The sequence below is a fragment of the Panthera onca genome, chromosome B3, assembly GCF_046562875.1.
Source record: "Panthera onca isolate mPanOnc1 chromosome B3, mPanOnc1 haplotype 2, whole genome shotgun sequence".
In the NCBI taxonomy this organism is placed as follows: domain Eukaryota; kingdom Metazoa; phylum Chordata; class Mammalia; order Carnivora; family Felidae; genus Panthera; species Panthera onca.
The window spans coordinates 53720685-53736192 of record NC_138344.1 but is presented as its reverse complement, the minus strand read 5'-3'; the positions used below and the strand labels follow the sequence as shown (position 1 = coordinate 53736192).

The window sequence follows — 15508 nt, the reverse complement described above, 5'->3', positions numbered from 1 at the left end:
GTGTGTGTGCACACAAGCAGGGGAAGGACAGAGAGAGAGGGAGAGAGAGGATCTCAAGCAGGCTCAGTGCTATCAGCATGGAGCCCAACGTGGGGCTCGATCCCATGAACTGTGAGATGATGGCCTGAGCCAAAATCAAGAGTTGAATGCTTAACTGAATGAGCCACCCAGGTACCCCAAAAGTACTGCTTACATTTTTTTACAAGGAGCTTGTATGCCCACCAATAAAATGGAGCTCTTAGAAGACAGTGTTTTTGTTTTACAGGGAGCATCTTAAGATACATGGTTGTTCCCCTAACAGCAGACCAATGAAGGAGCAAGGGATGATCCTCCCTATCACCTGATAAGTTAATGAGTCAAAAAGCAACTTATAAAAGAAGGAAAGCACAGAGCTCTCCTTTTCTTCTTGGCTTTCTGTTTATCTTTCCAAATTTAACCCTACAATCTCCAAACCAGATCCTCTGTCCTAATGTATCAGGACCCCTCTCCTTTACCTAAACATCAACTGCACATCCCCACCATGGCATCTCTGCCCAGACCACTCTCTCTTCCTGGGAAACCTTTCCCTTCATCTTCTCACTTCTAAACCTGTCCTTCAAGGACCATATCACATGCTCCACAGCCCTCCCCAGAGCATTTTCTGACTTTCCTAGCATCTCTGGTCCCTCCCTCTTGGACACTGCTAGAGACTAGGTTGGATATCATACACTGGCACTTATTCTGCAATGTGCTATCTCGTCTACCACCTTGAGGTGAGGAGTATAAGGACTGAGTCTTCAGTTTTGCAACTCTTCTCTCACCCTTCCCCTCCCCCCATCATTCACACATATGAACATGCACACAGGCACACAAACCTGCATTATAAAAAACAGACTGCCACATTAAGGAGCTATGTGTTGTGATTTTGTTCCATTTGCCCAAGTTTCTGACAGCAGCAAAAAAAAAAAAAAAAAAAAAAAAAAAAAAAAAAAAAAAAAAAAATTCATGTGCCGTCATTGTCCCTGAAATTTCGAGACTAAGGATATCTTTCTTTAGCTTCCTTGGTATATTCTTGTTAAATGCTTCTAAAATCTCTAAATTGGCTTAAAATTCTCTAGTTCTTCATGTACTAACTAGTCAGAATTTATTTGATCAAATTTTTTCCTAATTAACAACCCTTAATGAATGAGGAATCCTAATGGGAGAACAAAGTTGGGATAGAAAAAGGGCTTACCATACTCACAGTAAGGCCAAAGAATGACTACTTCGTGCTCATCTCATACACAGAGATTCTCATAATGCATACAGCATGAACAGAGGCAGGGGGATCCCCAGCAATGATTTCATATCATTTTGAAATGTTCATTCATTCATTTATTTTAAAACACAAGTATCTTGCCATTAAATACTCCTTGCAGAACAATCTTTGGGTGCTTTAAAACTGATTTTACAGTGTCACAAAATTATGTGCCTAAAATCACAGAACATCAGATTTATTTGTCCCATTACTTTAAGTCCCAACGCTCTGGGGTGCCTGGGTGGCTCAAACATCCCACTCTTGATTTCAGCTCAGGTCACAACATCATGGTTTGTGGGTCTGAGCCCTGTGTCAGGTTCTGTGCTGATGGTGCAGAGCCTGCTTGGGATTCACTCTCGCTCTTTCTCTCTCGCTCTCTCTCTGCCTTCTTGCTTGCTCTATCTGCCTTCTCTCTCTCCCTCTCTCTGCCTTCTCACTCTTGCTCTCTCTCTGCCTTCTCGCTCTCGCTCTCTCTGCCCTCTCGCTCTCGCTCGCTCTCTGGGCCCTCTCGCTCGCTCTCTCTTGCTCTGCCCTCTCGCTCGCTCTCTCTCACTCACTCTGCCTTCTTGCTCTCTCTCACTCTCTGCCTTCTCGCTCTCTGCCTTCTCACTCTCGCTCGCTCTATTTCTGCCTTCTCGTTCTCTCTCGCTGTCTCTGCCTTCTCGCTCTCTGCCTTCTCGCTCTCACTCGCTCTCTGCCTTCTCGCTCTCTCGCTCTCTCTGCCTTCTCGCTCTCTCTCTGCCTTCTCTCTCTGCCTTCTCTCGCTCTCTCTCTGCCTTCTCACTCTATCTCTCTGCCTTCTCGCTCTCTCTCTGCCTTCTCGCTCTCTCTCTCAAAATAAAAAAAAAAAAAACTTTTAAGTCCCAAAGCTCTTTATCCATCTCTGAAATCTAACATTATAGCAGATGCTGCTACTCCCCTGCCAGGCTGCCTTATCACCTACACATCCCCTTGACTGTCTCCCTCACTTCATTCAGATCTGGGCTCAAAGTCACAAATTCTGAAAGGCCTGTCTTGGTCAGCCTACGTAAAACCACCCACACACACGCCAGTCACTCTCGATCCCTTATCGTGCTTTATTTTTCTCCATAGGAAAAACACATAGCTATTATACTGTGTATTTCCTTGCTTACTGTCCGGTTTCCCCAACCAGAAAGTCAGCTGTAGGAGAACAGAGACTTTGTCTTTGACTTGATGTATACCCAGGGCCTAGAACAGCGTGCAGCAGGTGCTTGAGCAATGTTGAATAAACAAATGAATAGTAGTAGCATTGTTGTTTAGTTTCTGTAGCTTCCTAAATATGTATGCATCCTCCTCTAGAATTTGAGCTGCTTGATAACAGAGCTCTGAACTCATTCCCTGTTGTCTATCAACAGTGCTCAGCAGATAGTAATTTATCAAATGAACTGAAGCTCAAGTCTAAAGTATAGTTCTCAGTATGACACTTTTTATTTCTACTAGATTTCCATTTATAATGGAACTTACAGTTTAATTTTTCTTAGCTCACCTTAATTTGTCAGTCCCCAAAGTAGTGCCAGTTGGTGGGCCTAATTTGAATAGAGCTTGTTACAGTGGTTAGCATCAGATTTCAGACTCCTTTGTAGCTACATCTAGAAGTATCAATTTCAGAGGAGGAAGAGGAGCCTAGAGGAAAACATGGAGGCCTGAAGCACACTGAAGATGAAGAAGCAATTGCTCACTCTTTAGGGCATGAACAGAGGAGAGAGACTTGCTCTGGATAATCTCAAAAGTGTCCGGAGAAATGAAGTTTAAAAGATCTGTTTTCCACTCCTAGATACATACCCAAAAGAAAAGAAGCCAGAGACTCAAACTGATACTTGTACACCAACATTCATAGCAGCATTATCCACAATAGCCAAAAGTGAAAACAACCCAAGTGTCCATCGATGGGTAAAGGAATAAACAAAATATGGTATGGAATACTACAGTCTTAAAAAGGAATCCAATTCTCATTCATGCTGCAACATAAATAAACTTTGAAAACATTATGCTAAGTGAAATAAGCCAGACATAAAAGGAAAATATTGTAATAACTCCACTTGTAGGAGGTACCTAGCATAGGCAAAGAATAGAGGTTACTAGGGCTGGGAGGAGGGTAAATGGGAAGACATTTACTAGGTAGAGTTTCAGATTGGGATCATGAAAAAATTCCAGAGATGGATGGTGGTGATGGTTACACAGCATTGTGAATGTACTTAATATCACTGAACTGTACACTTAAACATGGTTAAAATGGTAAATGTTATATATTACCACTAGATAATATTAGAGGACTAGAGCTTAATTTTTAATCTTCATTACACAGCATATACATTGTCAAAACACCAGAAGTTGTTTTTTAAAAACCTTATTTTGCTTTAAAATCTTACCTTTTAGAAATATCCCTGTCTATAATCTAAAGTTTCCAAAGATTTTTCTCAATGATCACCTCAATCTGTCCTCACAACAATCCAATGAATTATGTTAAATGAATTTTGATTAAATATCTGAGCACTCAAGAGAAAAATTTTTCCTAATTTATTCACCCTCTTACCTTTCCTCCAACTTTGCACACCTTTCATCAAAATTAAGAGATGGAAATTTTTATACTTAAGAATACGAAGCCATGCAAATAGTCATGCTATCTTTTCTTAACAGAATAAATAGCATCGTATATCTGTCAAAACATCTAGCTCTACTGCCAAGATAGCTAAGAAAGCCAACAAATCACCATTTTACGTCAACAGATAAACCACCCATATCAACTGGGATCAGGGCGTTCAATATTTTCACTCAACAAGTGCAGATACTTTGCTAGGCACTTTGTGGGACACAGAAGGATAAACAAAATGTAGTTCCTAATCAGGAGACACTTACGTGCCAGCAGGAGTCAGACATGAAGATGAGGGAGTTCTACAATCAAAGGGGAGAACAACACGTCTCTGCTACTGAGAATGGGACCACCAGGAAGTAGATTGAACCACTTTGTGTCAATTCAATCTAATCCCAATGAAATGAACTAGTTAAGATTTAATCAATTCCCTGAAATATAGCCATTCCAAGAGTTTCAGGTTTGTTTGCTTGCTTGCTTGCTTTTAATGCCAGGAAAGGAAGGTTGAGCTAACTGAAATGTCAAACCAAGGCTTGGTGTCAACCTGAATGGCAGAGAAGTATCTCTGGCCTAAAATTATGATTTGGACATATACAATAAAAAAGAAAATAAAACTACAACCAAGTATTCCCTGATTCTGTAAATACTTTCTTGAGCAATCCAACTGCTACTAGCAGACTAGAAACCAACTTGAACATACTGAAGGAGCATCTCTTTGACAGAAGCCCTGGAGTGTATATTATAAACCTATGCCATAAGGCATGAGAATTGCAGGGGTATAAATCATATGATGTAAAAATTACTTAATTGCTTTAAACTTTAGCTTCCTGAGCAACCTAAGTATCCATCAATAGTTGAATGTATAAACGTGTGTGTGTGCGTGCACACCTGCACACAATGGATTACTACTCAGCCATAAAAAGGAATGAAATCTTTCGATTTGCAACAACATGGATAGACCTAGAGGTTATTATAAGTTGGAGAAATACAAATACTGTATGATTTCAATTATATGTGGAATCTAAAAAACAAAAATGAACAGGCAAAACAAAACACAGATGCATAAATACAAAAAATAAACTGGGAGTATGCACAAAAAAAGCAAAGGGGATTAAGAAGTACACTCTTCCAGATAGATAATAAATAAACCGCGGAAATGTGATTTATTTATAAGAGACAGAATACAGTCAATAATAGTGTTACTACACTATTATATGGTAACAGATGTTACTACACAGTATATGGTAACAGATGATAACTTGAATTACTGTGGTAATCATTTAATATAATAAATGGAGAATCACTATGCTATACATCCAAAACTAATAGTATTGTATGTCAACTACATTTCAATAAAAAAAACACAACTTTAGCTTCCTGGTTGTAAAACTGGAAAAATTAAAATCTGCTTCTCAAGCTATTTGTGAGGATTAAATGAGATATTCACTAAATGAATAATAAATTAATAAAAGAATGCATGTATATGTAAGTTACATGTGCAGTGATTTAACAACAATAAATAATACATAACCCAATGCCTGTCGTACAGTCATTGGTCAACAAAGGTCAATGTCCTCCCTGCTTTCTCCAGAATCTTCCCAAATGACTACCACATTTCTTTTATCAGAAAAGAAGGAAGACCTCCACATTCTGAGCTATTCCACCTCTCCAGTTCTTTCCATCCTGATACAACCATCTGCCTTCTCCTCTTGTCTCTGGGACAGTGGTCCCCAGGAATATCCTTTCTATACACCATAAAGCAGCACAAGAAATAGACAGTTTTAAAGGATGAAATCAATAAGGATAAGTGGCAGTTTTAGTATTTCCTTCCTCCAGCCCAGAGGATTATTTAAAAACCACTGTTCCAGGACAAGTTTCACCCAGTGACAGAAGACATTAAAAATGTTCCTGCCCACCATACCCTCCTCTCTTCAGTAATTGAAACCTACTCACTTTCCATTCAGAAACAGTTTCACCAAACCTTGAAATCATACATACCTTCTTGGTCCTTAGTATCTAAAAACAAAGTAGAATTTTCAACCTCTTATGGTTTTATATACTCTATGGCACTTCCCATAGTGTGTTAGGCTGAATTTCATCAGGAAAAGGTAACTCAACTCCTCCTCCCCCCATCCTCCCCAAGAATTACTTCCTCTTGGTTAGTTAACCTTTTGTGTAAGAAAGTAGGTTTCCTTACATTGGCCAACATAAACGACTGACCCATTGCTAGTGGTACCATTTCCTATGTGGGACTTTCCATCCTAGATGAAAAGACTCACCACTGAGTTTTAGTTATTACTCAACTATCTCACAAAAAGAACAGAAAGAAAATCAGAAAATGCAAGAAGACAGACATTTCTTTAGAAGTTAAGCCCTGGATAAGGATGTAGATTTAGGAATAGAGCAGTTTCCTGCTCTACTGTTAAAATTTCAAAAACTAAAAGTAAATTAAAAATAATATAAACTTACCACTACATTAAAATTAAGCAAGTAGGATTTCAAAAATTAAAAAAAAAAGATATCTAAAATCCTAGGTGCTAAAAGTCACCTCTGGGGAACAGCTCCTCCCAGCAATTTGGACTATTCCACAAGGGCTCTCCTGAACAGCACTTTCAGTCCTGACATTCAAACACAAAGCAGAACAGTAGGATCCAGAAAGTTTGTTATCCAAGCCACCGCACCCAAACCAGGTGATTTGCGTTTAACTTGCCCTTTCAAATGCATTCTGAACCATGTGTTCCAGAACTAGATGACCCAGCTCTAAACCAGACAGCCTAACTCCAAGCCAGACAACTGGTATCCCTAGTTATAAAAGTCATTCTAACAGTTCACTTCCAAATGACGAATGTGCCACAGCCAAAAATGGATCCTGGCACTGGCTGTTGCCACCAGTGAAAGCAACACTCCCCTAAATGATATCTCTCTTGCTATCAAGAAAGCACAGTGTCTTCTTTGCATATAACAAGTGCCCAGGAAATATTTGGGGGCTCTACTTTTTTTTTTTTACAGACTGTTATCATAAGAAGTCTTTATGACAAAAAGAGGCATTTACCAGAAAGGAGTTGATCTACATCAGTTTCAGGTCTCCAGCGGCTCTTGCCATCTTAGAACCTTCAAGACACAGGAGTAGCCAAACACTTAGGATCTTCTAACACTTACTCCAACCCCACTTTCTCCTTAACAGACTGTCATCCCAGAAGGAAAGAGCAGGGCCACATGGCTTTAAAGAAGCTCTTACCTTTATCTCTTTACCTGTTAGTCTGTCCTGTGCATCAATAAGTGTGAAAACTCCCTACCCCTTATGTGTCTTCTGGAAAGTGCAGGAGTTCAGGCTCTTAATCAGTACTATTTCAGGGACATTTCATACATTCATCACCATTTTCCAAGCCCCAGTTCTGCAGCAATCCCTCTGCAAGGCATTGGGATCCCAAGATAACCAAGATCCGGTCTCTGCCCTAGCAAGAACTTTTCTAGTGGAAGGGACATGAATTCTACAATACAGTGTGGTAAAAACTCTAATAGAGGTACCCCCTGTCTAAATATGCCTTGGAACTACAGGAGAAGACATACTCATTTCTATATGGTTGTGGAGTATCAGAGGAAAACCTCAGGATTTGAAGCTGAATCCTAACAGATGAATACAAAGGATCTGGTTAGTTCCACAATCTAACAGTCCATGAGAAAAAATACCACTGCTAATTTTTATCTCCTCCCCTTGGCAACTACTCTATACCACCTAAGAGAGTGGGGGCCCTTTACTATGACCCAAGTTTCCATTCCAAATAGCAGGAGTGAGTCACAAACACGCATCCTGCAGCATTCATGAATGTAGAGAGCAAAAGTGAGTTCATCATCACGTCAGTACATCAGTGAAGTTTATGAGTTTATAGCAAATCAGAGACCAGGCAAAGTTTAGGAAGGAAATGAGTTCTGAATGCCTTAAGTGCTGCCTTGGGCACGCCACCTGTGAGAAAAGCAACCTGAATACATTCTTTACTGCATAAGGTGCTGCAGCTGTACTGTACTGTAGGTTGGAAGAAAATCCACCCTACTATGAAACTGGAAAACTACACTGGGACATGGTACGGGGGGTGAAAGCACAAGATGGTGAGAGGGAGGCAAAACTGTCTGAGGTAGCTTCAGAGTCATCCTGCCCTCTAGAGGTATCCTGTATCTAATGGAAAGTCATAGATACCATTAAAGGCTTTGAGTAAATATTAATTCCAGATGAACAATGACAAAGTGTGCATCATTCCAGTTCTGGACACATCCCCACTCATGCTGAGCCACCTTTAGGTAGAACATGCTCCAACCTCAAGGCTTGGGATCTACAGTGGCTGACTGGATAATAAAGCTATGTCTGGTGCATTGTCATGTTCTTATGCATCATTGGGTAAGGAAGAGGTTTTTCAGCTCTTCCCTTATTGGTAAGCTAATGTTTCATCTTGTATCCAGTCTGTCAAGGGGATGGGGCATAAATATCTTCCCAGAAAAGGAGGGTGAGACATGGGGTTAAGTGATGCCAGAAACAGGGAGAAACGGGGAACAATGGAGATAGACACCAGAATCCTGGTTTTTCCTAGCTTGGGACCTAAGCTTCAGAGGGTGCTGACTATAGAAGCATTCAGAAAGATGGAAGGCACCTAGGAATTCTGGGTTAGTGGCCTGTTTCCTCTAGCTCTAAAGGGTTCCCTTGTCTACCATGGCATGAAATCTAGCAAGGCTGTAATCAAGAGGAGAGCAGTGGAGGAAGAAGGTAACTACAGACACTTGAAGCTGTGTTCTTGCTTCCTTGTGGCTGACAAAGAACAAGGCCCAGGTCAAGATGAAGAGAGTACTCTGAGCAAAGAAAAACCAGAAAAACCCAGCATGGACACAAGGCTCCAACATCCCTCACTGTCACAGAGCCAAATGAATCCTCCATTTCCCCAGATGCCTTGGGGAGAATCAGGGGGAGGAGAAGGATACACAAAGGTCCTAAAAAGACTAAATATTCAAAAAGAGCTTATTTGAACTGGGAAATATTACAGTATATTATTTAGCTATTTCAATGTTTGTTAGAGATTATTTTTCCCGACTCACCCATCATGCCATGTGGGTTAGTGAGAAAGAACAGATCCTTTGCAAAAAATTAAACAGCCACATTTTTTCATGCATGTAATATAGTAAACTGTGGCCTACTATACTCATTTGCATCACTGAAGACAATCTATGTATGCCTTTTTCTTGTCACCTGGAAAAGTCAAATTCATACCAAGAATGCTATATTTCTTTGTTCGGACTGCAACAACAAATTATTACAAACTAGGTGGCTTAAAACAACGGAAATTTTTTTCCCCCTCACGGTTCTGGATGCTAAAAGTCTGAAATCCAGGTATTGGCAATATTGGGTCCTGGAGTTACTGAGGGAGAATCTGTTTCATACCTCCCCCTAGCTTCTGGTAGTTGCTGACAATCCTTGATAATCCTTGGTTTACCAATGCATCATTCCAGTCTGCCTCCATGTCACATGTTGTTGTGTCTCCTCTATATCTTTGTATCTTCACATAGCTTCCTTATAAGGATACCAGTCACTGAATTTTGTACCGCCCACCCATTCCAGTATCTCATTTTAACTTAATTAATCACACCTGAAAAGATTCTGTTTACATGTAAGTCCACATTCTAAGATTCTGGGTAGACATGAATTTGGGGGCACACTATTAAACCCAGTACAAATATAATAGGAGGTTTTAATAAACAGCCAGTATTGAAATTACAGGGTACATACAGTACAGGAAGATTTTCATTTGCTACAAAGAAAGTTAGAGGTCGCCACTCTTTGGCAAGACTGGGCATTTTTTGTTTCTCTACATACATTATGTGCACATTGGGGCCTTTGTACCCACTACCCAAATGCTTTTCCCCCACCTCCTTTTACATGGCTAAATCTTCTACATTTGTTATGGACTCAATGCATCTCTCTAAAATTCATATGCTAAAACCCTTACCTCCCCCCAACACACCACACCCCCTCCGCCCCCCCCCCCCAACACACACACACAGCCTCTCCAGGTGATGGTATTAGGAGGTGGGGCTTCAGGAGGTAATTAGGATTAAAAGAGATCATAAGAGTAAGGCCCTTATTGACAGGATTAGTGCCCTTAAAAGACTCACTGCAGAGCTTCCTTCCCCTTCTGCTTTCTACTATGTAAGGACATAATTAAATGACAGCAGTCTATAACCTGGAAGAGGGCCCCCACCAGAATTCAACCATGCTGGCACCCAATCTCAGACTTGTGACCTCCAGAACTGTTGACAGATAAAGTTCTGTTGTTTATAAACTGCCCAGGCTACGGTAGTTTATAACAGCAGCCCAAATAGACTAAGACAGCATCTTTAAGGTCTTAGCTGCATGATCATTTCCCTTGGAACCCCCTTTGGAGATTATCATGATCAGCACAGACTTTGGGGAACAGAAAGCATTTGCACTGGGCCATGAAGGGTTGGTATGACTTAGTATACAACAACAAAGAGTAAAAGCCATTCAAGGAGAAAGAACACCAGTAGCACAAAGAGGTAAAAAAAAAACAAAACAGAGTATCTGCATGGATCATCTAATGTTATCTGTCAGTCTATCTGGCAAATGGGAATGTACAGAAGGAGATAATGGGGAATAAGGAAGAAAAACCTATGTTAGGTGTAGATTATAGCCTCTGACAATTATCTTGGCAAGTGATAACAGTAACCTAAATTAAGGCAGTGTCAATGGGAATGGAGAACAAAGTATAGATTCAAGATGTATTCCCAACATAGGGGCACCTGAGTGGCTCAGTTGGTTAAGCGTCAGAAAGCAGCTCAGTGGTTCATGACACTCACGCTGCTGTCAGCGGGGAGCCTGCTTCAGACCCTCTGTCCTCCCCCACCAAAAAAACAAACATTTTTTAAAAAGAAGTAGTCCCAAGATAAAATCAATAACACTTGGCAACAGGAAGGGAAAGGAGAGGGGCAAAGTCAAAGATGATGCCAAGCTCTAAACCCTAATGGCTGGGACAATGTTGGAGATATTGACAAAAATTGGGAAAGAAAAGTAAAACAAGTTCCAGGTCATCTATGTCAGCTCCTTGCAGGAGTCTCAGCTAGCACATCATCATTAAGCAGAAGGAGAGAACATTTCAAGTCCTACAGTCACTCTATGACTCACCAGAGGGGAGGGTGAAGTTATTCTTACTCTCACAGCAGTAAAACAAAACCTACACATTATTAACCAGATCCTTCAGGATGCCTGAATGTTCAGAGGGTGTCGACAATAAGTAGGTCTTCACTCAGAACCTCAGAATCTAACCTTGGGCAAAGTTTTAAAGGTGTTATGTTCCCACTCTTTAGCCCTTAGCTGGCTGAAATCTGAAAGCTGTCTTTTCTCTTTTTGAGGTACAGTTTTGACATATTCATTTCCAAAGATCTTAGTTTCATCTACATTAAATAGTTAGTGTGACAAAGTCTCAACTTGTAGGTCGATCAAGGAGGTCCTGTAGACTTCATCATTTGGATATTACTTTCTATCTAGTCTATCTAAAGATTCTTTTCCTATCGGTATCAATCTTTAATCACTCCACCATCACTTGATGTTATCACACTTCAGAGAACCGTTAATTTTAACTGTTTCCATGAATCATTTTCATTGTGATTTGTGGGAATTGCTTGAACACCTAGACCATTTGACACATCATTTCTGTCCATCAAGACTGCTTTGGGTAACCTTTCAGTGTACATGTATCTAAGCTCCTACACATTCTTTCAAATTTAAAACAATCTGGTCACAACTTGCATAATTTTACCAAAGTGTGGGAAGCAGACCGATTGAATATCCAAGTGCAAGAATTCTGCATGGGACTTCATCCAGCAACACAGTAAGCAGATACTTCTGCTAAACAATGGAGTATATCTCCTAGACATTTTCATAAGTCATCATAATTGAAACTTGACATAAATAAGACTGTAACTAAATACTGATGCCATTGGAGCAGAGCACCACAAAGAGAAATGTCCTAAGCTCCTATTGTAATCTACTGGGAAATTTTTGGTCCAGTTAAGGGAACACAGATGTAACTTCAAAGGGCCTCTAAAAAAGTGCAAATTCTCACTGATAAACCCTTATCTCCGCATGATTAAACTGTACAGTTCCCAGACATTAAAGAATTCTCTCATGTACATCTCAAAGAAGGATGAAGCGTTTTTTTTTTTTTTAATCCAACCTTGAGTCTAGAGACTTTCTTCTGAATTATTGATAGAAGCATGGAATTTAACTACACACAACAAGTAGCAGCAAATCTGTTTGGATCTCCTAATTGTGTCAATTACTGTGATGCTAACCATGCCCATTCCATCCCAGAGTTTAAGTAAACAGGACCACCACTCTCTGCTCTTAGCAGAGGATTTATAGGGGCCGTGTGTCTGGCACTTGAGGAGATATTGGCTTGCTCTCATCCATGATTACATATACAACATTGTCATATAATTTTCAAAGACTTCAAAGCTCACAACCTTCTGTGAACTTACTATCTGGGCATGTTTATCATGGCAAGGAATAAAGGGAGGAGTGCTATGCAGAAACTTCAAATTCTAAGTACTTCACAAATGCATTCTGTATGTCTATAAAATGTCAAAATGTCCAGGAGAAAAATGAAAAGGCCAATCCATCTACCACCCATACGGGGATAAAGCCAGGCTGGAACAAATGTGGCTTAAATGTTGGTTTGGAAGGGCTGTTTGATTTTTCCATGATTAAGATACTTCACCCTAATTGTTTCCTTTGCTAAATGAGTAGTGCCTAATTGGTAAGTAGAAATGAGTTCACTTCCTCCCGCTCTCTTTTTTGAAAGTGACCAGATGTCCCATTTGGGTGAATTATCCTTGTGACATGGTACTGAGAACACAGAACAGGCCTGCGTGTCTGAAGAGGCCATGTCGCATGACTCTGAGAATAGGGACTCTGGAGGCAGGCTTGGCTATAGGTGAAGCCCAGCTGTGCCACCTTGTAGTTGAATACCACTGGATAAGTTCCCTATGTGTCTCAGTTTCCATGTCTATAAAATGGGGTAGTAATACAGAACCTACCTCATCAAGCTGTGAGAATGAAATAAAATAATCTGTGCCTAGTACATGGAAAGTATTCAGTAAATATTTTATTATTATAATTGAAACACTGGACAGAAGAAATAAGAGTACTTCTTTTCAGCCCAGGAACTAGCCCCCGAAGGACCAACAAAAACCCTCTTGTTGGGGTTCTGAATTCTGCATCCCCACAGCTTTTGTTCCTACTTTACTGGAGCACTTGTAATATTGATGCCCTCCTCTGCATGAAGCACTGTGCAAGAGGCTCCTCATACTTAGGACAGCCACAGAATCAAGCAGCATGTTAGCACTGATATGATGTCAATCTCTCCATGAGTATTTTTCCATTCCTTCTCTCATTAGGTTTCATTCATCAAGTAATGACCTATCATGGGACAGCCAATGGGCTACACAAGTGCAATGTCCCAAATCCCTGGCTCTCACCAATCAGTGAGTAAATTTTTCTTAAAAAAAAAAAAATTGGGGGGAGATGCCTAGATTCCCTATTTTAGCCAGAACTTTCTGGGAAGACTAATCCCAAAGGATCACAAGTTATGCATCTATCTTTCTGTGCAGTGCTGGCTGCGGAGAGTCACCGTGTCCTTTGAATGCTGGGCATCATAGTGCATCATCATGACTCACAAGTAATCAATCACTGAGTGACATTTAAACATCTTGATTAACTACCAGCCGCATTTTCCCGCAGTTATTGGAAGCTCCTCAGATTGAATGTGCCCTTGGGATAAGATCTGAATCACTGTTTCTGACAGCAACAATGCATATTGCCAGGAAATGCATAACTGGGGCACAAGAATGGTCTCATTTATGTCCTTCTTCACCGTAAGGCATCTGCTTCTCTCCCTCATTAATAATACTTACCATGCTTCTCTTGGGAAGTGACACAGAGACCCTTATAGCCATTTGCAGGGTGAGAGGGGGAGGAGCATCATGTTAGACACAAGTGACAGAGAGGGGAGTGGACAGAATCCAACATTTCTTAATTCCAGAACCCAGGCTTCCTAACTGCCATACCTGGTGACAAGATTTCAAGACTTTCCGCTCAGCTACTCTTTCACCAAAGTCCTACTGATCAACTCAGTTAACAACATTTTGGTGTAAGCTGTGAGCACAGCCTGCCAACAGCAATGATCATCTCCATGCCACTCTAGAAGCTGGCTGAGAGAATCTATCACATTTTCATCCTTCCACAATCTGAAGCCACACTCGGACAGTCTCTCTCATACACTGGTGGACAGAGAGTGGACTGGCATAAGCTTCCTGGAGCTCAGTCTGGTATTGTATCAAACACTTCACACATGAGCATACCTTGGGACTCAATCCTTCCATTGCTGGGAATATACAGAAATGATCAGAGACACAACAAAAATATGGTTGGCAAGAGACAGGGCAGCACTGGTCTAAATATAGATACATCTAAAACTGAATGAAATATACTCGGCAATCAGTTAACTACACCTGGACACCCTAAAAGGTACCACCGCCCACCTGGTGGCAGATACTGGAATTGAAGGCACAATGCCAAGAATGAACTATCAAATAGAAGGGTATCTTGTAAAGTCGGCCCAATTTCACTGATTGCAAACATCCCAGTTTCAAACCAGAAATTAGAAAAAAACAATTTGAATAAAAACACCACTCTCTAACCACTTTTTATTTATCCTTTTCTCCTTTTGCTGCTCTTTTATACCCCCTCATACTACCATCTAACTAGGAAGACTGCCTGCATTGTAAATTCTTTCCTTTTTTTCAGAGCCAAAGTACACATCAACAGGACTCCATTGCTGGTATGGGAGAAATTGTGTGAATAAATAAGGTAGTTAAATGTGTCCATTCTATAGAGGACTTGGAGTGACTCTGATATAACAGACTGAATTAATAGTTCAAGTACTAGGTCATTCTCATTGTTAGCCATCTTCTTACAAAACCTCAAATTCATATTTGAGATAACTCACCGATTATCATAGACTACACATATTAGGGGAAGTAATGTCATTAATTGACTATGTTCTAAATAAAGGGTTTTTTTGTTTGAAATCACATTTTATCTTGAGTCCTGGAGTTTATCTGCACAGCAGGATGTTTTCTGTTTGATAGACAGAAATTAAACCTGGACAAGCACAGTAGGTAGCATCATAAAGAGAACACAAGAGAGATTATCCCACAGGGGTTCTGAGAATACCTAGAAACATAAAACTAAGTTCTCACTGTCCAGGGCTGCTTTACCAGCCTCCTATGCCCACAGGCTCTTCAACGTGGCCCCTACCTACAAGATCTGAAGACCAATCTAGTCCTTTTCTGATTCTGCACCCCTTTGTCTTACTGGCACCAAGCTTCAAGGCTCTTACATTTCTGCAGCATCCTGTACACTTTTAACTATTAATTGCCTGTAGTTTTTTTCTTTAATGCTGTCTTCTCCTTAAAAGCCTAAGCTTTCTGAAAACAGAGACTGCCTATGTCTCAGTTGTGGTTTTCTCCCAAGTGCCTAGCACAATGCCTAGCATATTGTT

The 15508-nt window shown here is 40.5% G+C and overlaps 1 protein-coding gene across 1 annotated transcript in view; it reads right to left on the bottom strand.

The window, feature by feature from the left end:
- Positions 1-5976, bottom strand: part of ATP8B4 (ATPase phospholipid transporting 8B4 (putative)) — a 272767-nt gene extending 266791 nt beyond the window's left edge. The window contains exon 1 of the mRNA XM_060618559.3: positions 5886-5976. The gene's annotated coding sequence lies outside the window, so the exon portion shown is untranslated. The remainder of the gene's footprint in view (positions 1-5885) is intronic.
- Positions 5977-15508: the final 9532 nt, after the last annotated feature.